Raw genomic sequence first — 15,677 nt, forward strand, 5'->3', positions numbered from 1 at the left:
GGTGGTTCTATGTGTTTTTGTTTGCCTGCCATTGGTTTTAACGGTGTTCGACGGTGTTCTAAGGTGTTCGACGAACAGTTCGACGAACAGTTCCTCGAACATCCCGGTGTTCGACGAACCGAACCGAACCCGAACACTACGGGGGTGGCTCAACACTAGTCTTGAGTGCCCCACGGCCCAGGGGGTGAGTCATTCCCACAATGAGCTTTGCCTGCTACAAAAATGCAGCATCTTACAGTCCCAGTAAAGCAGTTGGGATTTATAGAAATCTCTGCAGTGGAAAGGCATCAAAAACACATGTAATCTGAACCTAAGTATGTCATGCTTTATTTGTAGCATGACACACCACACAGAGTCAAAAAATGCAAAGTCAAAAACAAGATAAAAATGCATGTTAAAAAAAGGACGCAAAATTACAATGGAAAAACGCAAATAATCTAATTTAAATAGGTGCAGAAATTATGCAACATCTAAAATTTACCAAAATCTCATCAAGGGAACATAGCTTTAGAGGCTGTGAAGACTTGAGACTGGGGTGTAGGTTCGTCTTCCAGCAGGACAACGACCCTAAACATACTGCCAGAACTACAGGTTTATGGTTTACATCAAAGCACATTTATGCGTGTGAATGGTGCAGTCACAGCACAAGCCAAAAAAAAAACATCACAGCAAAAAACAGAAACATTTTTTTGAATTTTTGTCCTTTTCTGTCAGTTTTTTTTTTAATTTTAGCGAAGGGACTCGTAAGCATGGGGACCCTTGACGTTGCTTACGAGCTTGGGTATTTTGGCCAAAATATCGACCAATACCTGATATAATGTATTTATCTTGTATATTATTTTTCATTTTTTTATTGCACATTTTCCATTTTTTGCAGGGCGCAGCAGGGCCCTTTACTGTGGGGTGGGTGAATTGGGGAGTTTGTCCTGGTGGATACATGCATATAGTGATGGGCAGCCAGCTCAATTTAAAACTATGGGCGTCATTAATAGGCTGTAAGCTAGACGGTCTGCTCCACACCTATCTGTGTGACTGGCGCCCTCTACAAGCTGCAGTTTTGTGCATTTATAATACTACACAGCCACTCACATATCTGCCAATTCATGGAGTGGGTGTCTGTCGAATCAGTATTTTGCAACTGTGCTGCCCCCGCCTTTATCATTGGGGTCTGCTGCATCCTGCAGTGCATTGTTAATTTGATCTGGTGTTGGTAAGGCTGTTTTTTTCTGTGATGTTTTTTAGCAATATACCATGTCCAAGCTGTAAATAAAACTGTCATTAATAATGTATTTACAGTGGTTCGCTCCGCATTTGAAAAAAACACTAAAGTTTAACCAGGTAGTAGATTCAGAATGCCTATGCTCTTCACTCAGGAAAAGACTGGGGGACAGGATGGTACCCAGTGTGGGGGCTCTCTTAGTCACAAACTGAATATCCTTGGTAAGAATTTTAATAAGCCCCAGATTCTGATGTAACATTGGTATGTTACACTGGAAGTTTCACATCCCAAATCTTTTTTTTGAGAAGATCCTTTCATTCTAGGCTCAATACCATTTAGTATGCTTTTTTAAGATTCCAATAAGGATAACCTTTTTTTGCCAATCTGTCACAAACTTCATTGGCTTCCATATCAAACGCAGTATTATCCGTACAATTTTGTTTTGTCCTAATTAGTTCCCAATATGGAATATTACTCTTGATATGCGGCGGATGGCAAGAATTGACCTGCAGAATACTATTACTAGCAGTCTCTTTTCTATAGGGTGTTATTTTTACTGTATTGAGATATTTGTCACCATTCAATTTAAGATCCAAAAAATGTATTTCTCTAGAATTGATTGCAGAAAGAAACACAATGAATCGTGATGCTGGATATGGTGTCCCCAAAAGGGTTGAATGAAACAGTCAGTTACAAGTCTTTTTTGTAAATTATAGTGCTGTTTTAATGACTGACACCTTTGGCTTTATGTGCTTGTTTTTATATTACTGCTTTACTTCTGATTAATTATATGTTTTGTATTCTCTGACTGCTATTTGGATCAAGTTGCTGTGTATTTTCTGCTGCCTGGCTTTCCTCATCTCACTATCTGGAGGAACTTACGCTCAAGTATAAGGGATGTTTCCCTTTAGAAGATGCTAAGGACAATGTGACATGCAGAAGTAGTGTTGTTGCTTTAAAAGCATTCAGCAACTATTAGAAGTAACATGAGACTGGAAGTGTTGTACTCCAGAAGCATCCAGCAACTAGAGGGGTTAACACAGTCACAGGAGAAGGGGAGTGTTTTAGCAGAGCCCCAGGGGGATTGTGGGGAAATTGTTTAGTGTCTGGCTGGAGCCGAAGAGAAAGGTGGTGTGTGAGTTCAGTATCTAACAGAAGTGCCCCTGCAATGAAAAGGATTCAAGTCAGGAGTGAAGCTAAACACAGGGCAGGTTGAGCTCCTGAACTAGCAGTGCAGAGTATTGTCAGGCAGAAAGATAAGGATCGGAAGAAATGGTGTCACAGGTATCATCTCCCTCATCAACCCCCCCCTCCATCTCACTATGCCGGAAAGAATGCAGTGTTCATTAATGTGTCCTTTGAATTAGGAAGACTGTGAACTGTTGTGCTGTTAAGGAAACTGTACTGTTTGTCACTGGAGCCTGTTGCTCATATGACTTAACTTGCACTGGCTGTGCGGCTTCTTATTAAATGCTACTGTTCTACCGTTTATGAGGATTCTTGTCAAGTGTGTCTGGTGAGCAAGTGAAACCACCTACGTGTCGGTGCCTGAGGGTCAATACCCCTGTATGCCTGAGAGAAGCTGAAGTACATGGTCTACGGTCACCCTGAGTAATGGTTCCCCCAGGATTCCAAAGAATTCATGCAACCTGTCTCGTCACTATCTGAACCTAGCGGCGTGCGTGTAACAACTACGGTCCCTTTATATGAATTATCTTATGAACATCAACTTCTCCATAGTTATTGGTTATTGAATAATAATGTCTAGTGCCACTATATGGACATATTATTTACCTTTTCCCAATGATAATTACGGATTTTTCATGTGTTTTAGTTTGTTGATATTAATCGTCTAACAGTAATGGTAGTAGCCATTTATGTATTGAGATGTATGTTATTTATCATTCAAGCTCCGACTATTCTGTTCTGTCTTAAAGAAGATATCCACTACTTTTTATTACCTCCCCCAATGTATTCCCTTGGGACCCAAAAGAGTTTTTGTAAATACCTTGTGCTGCAGTTACTGTCTGTGAGCGGCGCTATCGCGGGCAGCTCACACGCATTACGTGACCCGCCACTGATGTCACGTCAAGTGAGGCGTGACATCAGTGACGTGGTTCCCGCGGTAGATGCTGGGTTGTGGGCAAGGTTACTCCCCCCCACCCCCGCATCACACCCAGCATCCATTGCGCGCTTTAACAATGAATGGGAAGAGGGAGAGCGCGCGGTGGATGCCGGGTGTAGTGCGCGGGGTAACCCTACCAACAGCCATCCATCTGTGTAACTCCTTTAACATGAAAAATAGACAGCCTCAAGTCTTTAAGATTGTCTTCCTTTATATAGGATTTTTATGCTTTCCCTCCAGTCTGAGACTGTGCGGTCTGCGGTAGCATGGTGAACTGGCCACTTCATGTGCTCTAGCAGTGCTGCCCTTATTTACATGACCCGGCCATACTCACAGTATTCTACGTCTTGGGCAGCATCCAGCTTACCTGTACGTGCTTACGCACATGCGCTGCTCTACCTCGGTGGCGTCAAAGGCCTGTCGCGTTGCCGCTCTGATGGGGTGGATGATGCATGTTTTCCTCCCCATAATGCGTGACGTGCGCGGTCCCGCGTCATCACGGGGGCAGGGAATCATCGCAAGGGGCGCGCCAATTGGTCGTCGGATCCATATACTCGCACATATAAGGTGTCACTCTTTTAAAGTAGCCACACCTCCTGATGAAGCCACTTCCAGCAAAACACACGTTGAGGCTTTAGTGTATCCATGGCATTTCCTTCCATGGCTTTGTAATCCTCACTATTACCGTGAGTCATGGATATTTACATATCATTTGGAGACTTCTTTAGTTTGATGGCGTTACATGTGTTATGATGCAGGGTTGTGGAGCCACTGTGCCGTGGAACAAGGGGGACAAGGTACTTCTCCAGAACCGAACTGGTGTGAGAGCAGGCGACTCCAACGGGACTGATGACAGGTGCTGACTAGCACGACAACTTAACCAGTTCGCAAGCAGGCAGGTGGGCACGGCTGGTTGGTCAGCACGGCTGGCAGACGGGAACGGCTGGCGGGCATGGCTGATAGACAGTCTGGCAGGCAGCACAGGGACCTGAGAACAAGAAAGATAAAGCAACAAACTTACAACGTTGCTCAGGCACCTCCATGTAGGGGGAGGTGCCTTATATAGTAGATTCCCTCTGGCCATTGGCCGGGGACATCTTAGAATGGAGTTCACAGCCGGTTTAAGAGTCAGGGAGCGAGCGCACCCTAAGCGTCCCAGTGTCCTGGGATCTGCGCGCACCTGGGGCATAATGAGCATGGAGACCACATGGAGGAGTGGCATGCACAGGACTGGGGCCACGTTGGTAAGGGGGTCAGCGTCTCTGCCGGGGGAGAGAGGAGGAAAGCAGAGACGCTGGCGCCATAGTACACCCCTGTTATGCCCCCTCTTCTTCAAGCCCGCAAGAAATTTTTCCAGATGAAGAGGCGTGTGAATGTTCTCCCTGGGCTCCCAGGACCTCTCCTCAGGACCAAACCCCTTCCAATCCACAAGAAAAGGTTTTCTTTTTACTCTCTTGGTAGCCAGAATGTTCTCTACCTCAAAAACGTCCTCGGCGAAGACTGGAGCTGGAGTAGTACTTGGAACATCAGAGACAGGATTGAGGATGACAGGCTTGAGGAGAGACACATGGAAGGAATTGGGGTTTCGTAACGAGGCAGGAAGTTTCACTTTGTACGCCACAGAATTAATTTGTCTCAAAACCTCTGATGGACCAATGAAGCACGGACCCAACTTATATGAAAGTATTTTGAGATGGACATACTTGGAAGACAACCAGACCTTGTCTATTGGACGGAATAGAGGCGAATCCAGACGTCTCTTGTCTGCATGTTTCTTCATCCACTCAGAGGACTGAAGCAACGCTGACTTTGTGTCCTCCCAAACCTCAGAAAACTTCTTATCGAGAGACTCCGCAGCAGGATTGTCGACAGAAGTAGAGACAGGAAATGAAATATTGGGATGCTGACCATATACCACAAAAAACGATTTAGCAGAGGATTCGCTCACAAGATTATTGTAGAAAATTCGGCCCAAGGCAAGAGTTCCACCAAGTTGCTATGGCGGGTGTTGACGAGGTGCCGGAGGAAGTTAATGAGGTTCTCATTGATACGCTCAACCTGGCCATTGGACTGCGGATGATAAGCCCATGAGAAATCCAAAGCGACATTCAGAAGCTTGCACATAACTCTCCAGAAGCATGAAGCAAACCTGACCCAGTTGTCTGAGACAATATGAAGGGGTAGGCCGTGGAGATGGAAGATGTGCAAAAATTGCATATTCCCAGCAGTGCCGGAATACAGATAAGCAGACTCGACAAAATGGATATGGCCGCAGGATATCACTACTGACAGAGTCAGGGATGGAGAGGAAGATTCTTGTCCAGGATGACCTCTCTAAGTGATCCTAGGCTCTGAAGTTGCCCAGTCCCTCTGGACAGGAGCAGATTACATGCTCCGAACTGCCTCAATGAAAGTATCTTCCCTCAGTGCGACGGACCTCCTGGCAAGCCTTGCCCATGGTCACCAGGTCTGTGTGCATCGATTCTCGGGTGGATGCCGAGGCATAGACTTGTAGCGAGACCAGTTTTTGAAAGGTTGGAGCAAGGCGTAAAGGTCTTCTCTCACGGACCATCTCCTTAGAGCGCTCCTGGAACCTGATGTCAATCCACGTGGCCAAAGACACTAGGTCATCCAGAGAGGTGGGTATGTCACGACCGGCCAGTTCCTCTTTGATTTGCCCAGAAAGGCCTCCCCAAAAGGTAGCCACCCGAGCCTCATTTTTCCAGGCGAGTTCAGATGGGAGGTTGCGGAAACATACAGTGTACTGGCCCACTGTGAGACTCACCTGGCACAGACAGACTAGAGAGGAGGCTGTTAAGGACATGAGACCAGGCTCATCGAAAACCTCCTGTAAGGCCTCAAGGAAAGCTTGGAGATCAGACACCAGTGGGTCCCCCCTTTCCCACAGGGGACTGAGCCACGCCAATGCCTCTCTTGTGAGATGAGACATGATGAAGACCACTTTACCCCGGTCAGAAGCAAACTGATGAGCCAGGATCTCAAAGTGCAGCGTGCACTGATTTATGAAGCCCCGACATAGAGCGGGATCACAGCCAAAGTGTGGAGGAGCAAACAGTCGGGGTCCAAATCTGGGTGCACCACAGCCACTGGATTGAGATGCCACAGGAACAGTTACTTCTTGGGTAGAGGCAGGCATGGACGGAGTAGACAGTGCATCCAGGCAAGAGTTCACAGTCCGCAGAAAGGACAGGATGATGTCCTGTTGGGATTTCAGGCGGGAAACCTCTTGGTACAGGTCAGAGACCAGGGAGCCTGGGAGCCACCGGATTCCATGGCCTGAGCAAACTGTTACGATGCCGGGTGGTGGAACCACGGTGCCGTGGTACAAGGAGGGACTGGAGGGGCGGAACTAGGGGCTTTACCCAGACCACCCTTGGATATACGGCAGCTTAGTCAACTCAGTGTACCAAGGAAGGACCGGGAAGGTGGACCAGGTACTTCTCCAGAACCGACCTCATGTGAGAGTAGGAGACTCCCATGGGACTGATGACAGGCGCTGACTGGCATGGCAGCTTGACAGGTTGGCACGGTTGGCAGACAGGAGCCTTATATAGTAGATGCCCTACGACCATTGGCAGGGGACATCTTTGGACAGTGCCTGCGGCCTCTTTAAGAGACAGGGAGCGTGCATGCACTCTAAGGGACCAGACGGAGGAGTGGCGCGCACACAATCGGGGCCACGGCAGTAAGAAGGTCGGCATCTTTGCGGGTGGAAAGAGGCAGAAGGCAGAGATGCCGGTGCTATACCATGACTGGCCATCTTCTGGGATCATGGCTTCTTGTTAGACAGACTGGCTCTTATGCTTTGTCCATCTAGACAACAAGAATACTATGGTGAACCCATATAAGTGGACCTGTACTTTATGCACTGAGCACTTTCTGGTCTACCTCAATTGCTGTGGTTCTCAGCGTGCGGTTGGGAATCATGTGCATGTATAGCAATTTGACACTAGATGCACACATATCTACGCCCCTTCCATCTGTTACAGTGATACTGTCTGGTACTTTCCTTTTATTCTAGGACTGTAGCTGTGTCTCCTTTTTGATGTTGTTATTCATAGTTACTGTACGTATCCTTGGTCATTGTGACATATGATCTGGCTGGACGCTAATGCTAGGCCACAAGGTATATTGATTGCCATTATGCATTGGGCTTTACATGGGAGATACAGGTCTCTGTTCAGAAATTTTCACTATCATATCCTGCTTTCTTTTTAGCTGTATCTCTTCCAATTGCTATCCTTGTATCATTTTTGTGTTTTGTATGGTTTGATATTATTTTTTGAATAAAGTACATTTATATTATTAAATCCCTTCTGTTTTTTTGGAGGTTTGCCTGTGAAGATCACCAGTTCTATTCAGGATGCACAGGGGTCTCTCTTATTAACAGATTTACTTTCCTTCCTTCATTTGTTTGTTTTGGTCATGAGGAAAAATAAGCAGATTTTTCTGATAACATACAGTACAGACCAAAAGTTTGGACACACCTCATTTAAATATTTTTCTGTATTTTCATGACTTTGAAAATTGTAGATTCACACTGAAGGCATCCAAACTATGAATTAACACATGTGGAATTATATACTTAACAAAAAAGTGTGAAACAACTGAAAATATGTCTTATATTCTAGGTTCTTCAAAGTAGCCACCTTTTGCTTTGATGACTGCTTTGCACACTCTTGGCATTCTCTTGTTGAGCTTCAAGAGGTAGTCACCGGAAATGGTTTTCACTTCACAGTTGTGCCTTGTCAGGTTTAATAAGTGGGATTTCTTGCCTTATAAATGAGGTTGTGACCATCGGTTGTGTTGTGCAGAAGTTAGGTGGATACACAGCTGATAGTCCTACTGAATAGACTCTTAGCTGCTTTTTTCTTGCTTTAATACAAATTCTAAGTAAAGAAAAATGAGTGGAAATCATTACTTTAAGAAATGAAGGTCAGTCAGTGCGAAAAATTGGGAAAACTTTGAAAGTGTCCCCAAGTGCAGTTGCAAAAACCATCAAGCGCTACAAAGAAACTGGCTCACATGAGGACCGCCCCAGGAAAGGAAGACCAAGAGTCACCTCTGCTTCTGAGAATATGTTTGTCCGAGTCACCAGCCTCAAAAATCGCAGGTCAGCAGCAGCTCAGATTAGAGACCAGGTCAATGCCTCACAGAGTTCTAGCAGCAGACACATCTCTTCAACAACTGTTAAGAGGAGACTTTGTGCAGCAGGCCTTCATGGTAAAATAGCTGCTAGGAAACCACTGCTAAGGACAGGCAACAAGCAGAAGAGACTTGTTTGGGCTAAAGAACACAAGGAATGGACATTAGACCAGTGGAAATCTGTGCTTTGGTCTCATGAGTCCAAATTTGAGATCTTTGGTTCCAACCACCGTGTCTTTGTGTGACGCAGAAAAGGTGAATGGATGGACTCTACATGCCTGGTTCCCACCGTGAAGCATGGATCAGGAGGTGTGATGGTGTGGGGGTGCTTTGCTGGTGACACTGTTGGAGATTTATTCAAAATTGAAGGCATACTGAACCAGCATGGCTACCACAGCATCTTGCAGCGGCATGCTATTCCATCCGGTTAGCGTTTAGTTGGACCATCATTTATTTTTCAACAGGACAATGACCCCAAACACACCTCCAGGCTGTGTAAGGGCTATTTGACCAAGAGGGAGAGTGATGGGGTGCTACGCCAGATGACCTGGCCTCCACAGTCACCAGACCTGAACCGAATCGAGATGGTTTGGGGTGAGCTGGACCGCAGAGTGAAGGCAAAAGGGCCAACAAGTGCTAAGCATCTCTGGTAACTCCTTCAAGATTGTTGGAAGACTATTTCTGGTAACTACCTCTTGAAGCTCATCAAGAGAATGCCAAGAGTGTGCAAAGCAGTCATCAAAGCAAAAGGTGGCTACTTTGAAGAACCTAGAATATAAGACATATTTTCAGTTGTTTCACACTTTTTTGTTAAGTATATAATTCCACATGTGTTAATTCATAGTTTTGATGCCTTCAGTGTGAATGTCCAATTTTCATAGTAATGAAAATACAGAAAAATCTTTAAATGAGAAGGTGTGTCCAAACTTTTGGTCTGTACTGTATATTACGAAGTTGCTTATTTTCACGTGTATTACGTAATTTATGAAATAATACATTTCATAAATTTATTATTTAGATGCTTGCACCTATTTCAGCTGTAGGTGCGTCCGAGGACACACATTCAGCAGAAATACATTATGGCGTAGAGACTTGCATCACAATACAAGCTGCCGGCCAATTGGAGTCTAGCAGTTGATGTTGGCTGTGACTGCTGGTGCATGGCAGTAATGTTATGTGCTGCCCGATGCTAGCACGCTGAAGTCAGCTGCCAGCTACAAGAGAGGACATTATTCTGGGTGCTTCTTGAACTATATTTAGGGTCATTGTTCTGCTGGAAGACCCATGATCTAGGACACCAACAAAGCTTCCGTACACTGGGCACTACAATTCTACCCAAATCCTTTGGTAATCTTCAGATTTAATGATGCCTTGCACATAGTTAAGGTGCCCAGTGCCAGAGGCAGCTAAAAAAAAAACATCTTTGAACCTCCACCATATTTTACTGTAGGTACTGTGTTCTTTTATTTGTGGCCTCATTCCTTTTTGTTGAAAAGTAAAATGATGTGCTTTACCAAAAAACTCTATTTTGGTCTTATCAGTCCAGAAGATGCCTTCCCAGAGGAAATTTTCATGGCTGAGAGACCACTGTCGATAAGTTGGATGATCGTTTCTCTTTTCTTGGGAACTCTTCTAAATGGCTGCTCTTCAAGTCTAACCAGTGATCTTTCTCTTGGGAATCAACATAATAACATTCTGAGGTATTAGGGAATGTGAGAACAGGTTGTAGTTTACAGTATACAGGGAGAAAAGATTTTTTTAATTTTTCCACTACCAGGAGCAAAACAGTAATATTGCAGTGACATGACAAGAATCTGCATAACTAATCATAAGCTAAATAACAGCAATTCAAATTTATGTATGAGCTAGCCAAGGTGATTATCTATAAAATGATGGTAGTGTCACGTTAGATGCAGTAGTGAATGGTGAGATATGGAGCCTGAAAGTTAAAAGTTCAACACATTGTTACTAGTGATGAGCGAGCATTAAAATGCTCGAGTACTCGTTGCTTGGGTCGACCAAAATGGAATGCTCGAGTGCTCAGTCCGAGCAACGAGACCAATGTAAGTGTATGGTAAACTTTAGCATTTTTCCGGCGCCCTTCTCCTCCCTGCCCCATCCCCCCCAGCGGTCTGCAGAGGGCCTAAAAATTGCCCAAATCAATGGGAGCAGTGCTCAAATGACATGAGGACAGCATGGAGAGAACCCCTGAAAGCATTTCTGACTCCTAGGTCACTGCTGTCAACAATGTTGTCAGAGGTATTATGCCACTTTTACGGACGCACAATGAAACATACAAAAACGAAACAAAAATGGATTTTTCTGGGAAAAATGATAAGGAACCTCCTTTCCTGGGTAATGACTTGAATATCAGGCAAAATAAATAACCAAAACCAAAAATACTCCTCCACACCTTGGGCTATGTTCACAAGTAGCGTTTTTGATGCGTTTTTGCACTTTTGCATTGCTTTCAACCAAGACAAATGCATTCACTGGGAAATGTCATTTTAACATTTTACAACCTTATCTGGCCATGTGGTGTGTGAGGCATGATCAAACACATCCTGTTTCATTTATGAAGGAGGGACTTTGAAAGTCACAAACACTATTTATATATTGTCATCAGAAAGCCCTTACTATTCTTAAAGGGCCAGCAGTTGGCCCTCACTATTGTTAGAGAGCCATCAGCCGGCTATGCTTTGTTGTTCCAATTATTAAAGAATGGGTCGCCTATACTGTTATTTTGTATACAGTGACTGCAAAGGCTGCCAAAAATTTGGATGCACCCCAATACCCCTTTGAAGATACATAGAGACGTGCCTCAGTAAATAAAATGTTCCCATTATAAAGGAGTAGGTCTCCTATAGTGGTATTGCCCATGCAGTGACTGCAAGGCTGCCAAAATTTGGGAAAAACCCCAATAACAATTTAAAGACACATACAGATGTTCCCATTAGAAAGGAGAGGGTGTCCTATACTGCTCTTTCATATGCAGTGACTGCAACGGCTGCCAAAAATTTGGAGGCTCTTCAATGCCCCTTGCAAGAGATGTAGATATGGCAGTGATATGTTGGTGGAGGATGAGGATGAGGAGAAGGAGGAGGACAAGAGCAAAGAGACAAAATCAGGAAGCATATACCCATGTCTGGGTGTGAAGACAGAGGTGCATGGGAATAGAGTTAGACCTCCCAAAAAAAGACACTGGATTTGAGTTTGTTACGTTGCTATCATTCGGTGGTGTTGAGACGTATGGCCTAATCCAGCCCTTGTTCATTTTAATAAGAGTCAGCCTGTCAGCATTTTCAGTTGACAGGTGGATGTGCTTATCGGTTATAATTCCACCAGCGGCACTAAAAACCCACTCTGATAAAACGCTAGCGGCAGGGCAGGCCAGGACCTCCAAGGCGTAGAGAGCCAGTTCATGCCACATGTCCAGCTTGGATACCCAATAATTATAAGGCACACAGGAATCACGGAGGACGTTGGTACGGTTGGCAAGGTACTCCCTCACCATCTTCTGAAACTTTTCACTCCTTGGGAGAGTACCCCACGCCTCAGGGCCTTTGCGATGGGAGGGTCTGAGAAAACTGTCCCAGAACTTGGACAGTGTTCCCCTGCCTCTGATGGATTGCATTTGTGTCTCTCTCGCCTGTACTCCTTGGTTGTCCAACGAACTGTGACCTCTGCCGCCAGTGTTTTCAGATGGGAAATTTTTTAAGAATTCCGCAACAAGGGCATTCTGGTACTGCCCAATATTATTAGGCCTGTCCAGCGTGGGAATAAGAGACAGAAAGCGTGGGCCTAGAAGTGTCACCAATCAGTGATGACGGGCACCCGAAATTTGAAAAAAGCGAGTGTCACGGGAAGGGCAGCGTAAAAATTCTCAGTCATGTGTACCAGACTGCAACGAGGCAAGACTTCCATGTCCTCACCAAGAGGATGATTGAACATGCTCTCCTCCTCATCCTCCTCATCCCTGTCTTCAGGCCATCCACGTTGAACAAACGATATGACAGTAGTACCAGCTATAGCTCCTGCTCTTTCTCCTCAATATCATCCAATCCACATTGGGATGAGTTGAGGCTGGGCTGTGTGAAATCACCCTGTATGGTTCCTTGCTCCATCTCAACATACTCTGCCTGCAATGCATCCTCTTTAATTGTGAGCAGAGAGCGTTTCAGAAGACAGAGAAGCGGGATGATGATGTTAATTATGGCATCATCGGCGCTTACCATCTTGGTGGAGTCCTCAAAGTTTTGGAGGATTGTACATATGTCTGACATCCATGCCCACTCCTGAGGTCTTATGTGTGGAGTCTGACCTGAATACCTACAGCCTTGTTGATGGTAGTCAAAAACTGTTCTCTTCTGCTCACAAATCCTTCACAACATCTGCAATGTAGAATTCCAATGCGTGGGTACATTGCAGATCAGTTGGTGAGCTAGAAGGTGCAAATGCTGCTGACACTGCAAGGGTGGCGGAAGCTGTAGTTGACTTTCTAAAATGGGCACACATGCAGCGTACTTTGACAAACCGATCCAGGTAGGTTTTGAGAAACCACTGAACCATGAGGTTAAGCACATGGACCAGGCATGGTACGTGTGTGAGCTTGCCTCGCCTCAGAGCCACCACCAGGTTCCAGCCATTGCCACACACGAAAATGCCTGACTGTAGGGTCAGCGGTGTCAGTCACAGATATGCATGCTCTTTCAGAGCTGTCTACAACTATTCAGCATTGTGCAGTTTGTCACCTAAGCATATTACCTTCAGCACAACCTGTTGCCACTTGGCCGAGGCAGTGCTTCCAGCTTGCGACTGATGTGGTCATTTCGGAGATGGAGGCTGAAGAGGAGGAGGAGGTGGTGCAGGAGCTGTAGAATGTGGGGGCAACCCTGATTGACCCAGGGCCCGCAATCTTCAGCATAAGGAGGACGTGTTCCATCCCAAGATCTGACTGAGTCCCGGCTTCCACTATATTAACCCAGTGTGCTGTCAGCGAGATGTACCGTCCCTGCCCACAAGCACGTGTCCATGGTTAGGTGGACTTTCCCAGTAACTGTGTGGTTGAGGACATGGCTAATGTTGTGGTACACGTGCTCGTGTAATGTGGGGACAGCACACGGGGAGAAAAAGTGGCGGCTGGGGACCGAGTACCCAAGGACGGCCGCCACCTTCAGGTTCCGGAAAGCTTCCGTCTCCACAAGCCTAAAAGGCAACATTTCAAGAGCAAGCATTCGCAAAATGTGAGAGTTTAGTAGAGCAACCTTTGAGGCGTTGGCTGCATATTTGCGCTTGTGTTCCAAGGACTGGGTTAGGGACAACTGAACGCTGCGCTGGGACAAGGACGTGAAAGTGCTTGCTGACGATGCTAGTTGAGAGTGTGCAACCACAGATGCAGGGCAGGAGGCATCTTGGCATGCACCATGGAGAGGGGATGGGTGTGCACGCACAACAGCGGAAGAAGCAGTGGTGTCAACCGCAGACACTGTTGTTGGACCCAGGGGTTCGGCCCACTTAGTCGGGTGCTTTGCTGCCTTGTGCCTGATCATGCTGGTGGTGGTCAGGCTGGTAGTTTTGCTACCCCTGCTAATGCTGGCCTGGCAGGTGGTACAAATAACCTTTTTGGGATTATCTGCGGAGTCTTTAAAAAATAACCAGACTCGGGAATACCTAAAAGTTGTACTGGCAACTTTCGTCATTTTTGCCGTTACGAGGAAAACTTTCCCGCCTTGTGTCTGATGCCACCACACTGCTTCTTCCTGCCTCTTGTGGTGCTATGCCTCCCTCCCCCTCTGTCCTGACTCTGTATGTTCTCCTGCCAGGTTGGGTCAGTTACTATATTATCCACCACTTCCATTCATCCACTTCTGCACCCTGGTCCTCCTCCTGACTTTCTGGCAATTGTGTCTCATCATCATCCACCTCTTACGACAGTAATTGTACTTTCCCACCGTTGCCTTCCTGTGACCGTGGCTGCTTCAATATTTGGTCATCGCTACACGCATTCTCATCTTGACTTCCTTGAAGCTGGCCAGGGCAAGGAGATCGAATCTATAAATGGAAAAGTGAACAGCTCTTCTAACTGTCCAAGTGTGGGATCAGTTGTGTCCGGGGACTTGACATGATGGGAGGAAGGAGGATCAGGGTGAGAAATATGCGGTCCAGATTCATGGCTACTGACACTTGACCGTGTGGAAGACAGGGTGGTGGTAGTGCCAAAAGACAGGGTGCTGGTGGCAGTGTCAAAGTGACTGGAAGCATTATCTGCTATCCAGCCAACAATCTTTTGACACTGCTGTGGGTTCAATAGTATTGTGCTGCAGTAGTAATTGGGACAGGAATTGGGTCAAGCGACAAGATGTGGGTCTTTGTCGTGGCACAATTTCAGCTTGCCCATGGCCATGTCCTCTGCATGCAACATCACCATCACGTCCACTTCACCGTCCCTTGCCATGCACCTTGCCCATTTTAAATGGAGGACAATATTTTCCACGTTCACGCAAAATGGCTGATTTTGGAAAACAGTTATATGTGATACGTGTGAAAGAGAACCACGGTTTTAAATAGCAGGCCTGTAATTTACTGATACTATTCTTCTGAGACACCAAGAGTGAACAGCTTGACCGGCACACTGCAACAAAATGAAAATGGAAGAAATGGCTGATTTTGGAATGGAGTTATATGTGATATGTGTGACAGAGAAATTTTTATAGCAAACCGGTAATTTACTAATACTATTTTTCACAGACACCTAGTGTGAATAGCTTGACTGACACACTGCAACAGAATGTAAAAGGAGGACAATATTTTCCACGTTCAGTTCAAATTTCTGGATTTTTATCGCTCAAATATGGAACAGATCTGGCTGCATTCTGTAGTGCTAACAAGCAAATGGAGCACAAGTATTGTGTACTCTGGATTGCTTTTTAAGCAAATAGCCATTATTACGATAAAAAAAATTGCCCTGGCCCCTGATATTTGGGGCATTGTCTACAAATATCTGAAATTATTACAGCAGCAGCAGCAGACAGGATGTTCAATGGACCCTTTTGTGCTATATGCACTGCAAGCTGACTGATTATATGCAGCTAGATTAGTCCTCAGAAGGACTGTTAGTAAAAGTATTCCACAAGATATATAATGTGTGCATGTGTATGTGTATCTCCA

General features: G+C 45.6%; 1 protein-coding gene across 3 annotated transcripts in view; it reads right to left on the minus strand.

Moving 5' to 3' along the window:
- The window catches only part of CFH (complement factor H), a 1,056,626-nt gene that overhangs the window by 238,433 nt on the left and 802,516 nt on the right, over positions 1-15,677 (minus strand). The gene's annotated exons all lie outside the window — the stretch shown is intronic.

The sequence above is a fragment of the Phyllobates terribilis genome, unplaced genomic scaffold (genome assembly GCF_046119375.1).
Source record: "Phyllobates terribilis strain yellow unplaced genomic scaffold, ASM4611937v1 Scaffold_8__6_contigs__length_399053987, whole genome shotgun sequence".
Classification (NCBI taxonomy): Eukaryota; Metazoa; Chordata; class Amphibia; order Anura; family Dendrobatidae; genus Phyllobates; species Phyllobates terribilis.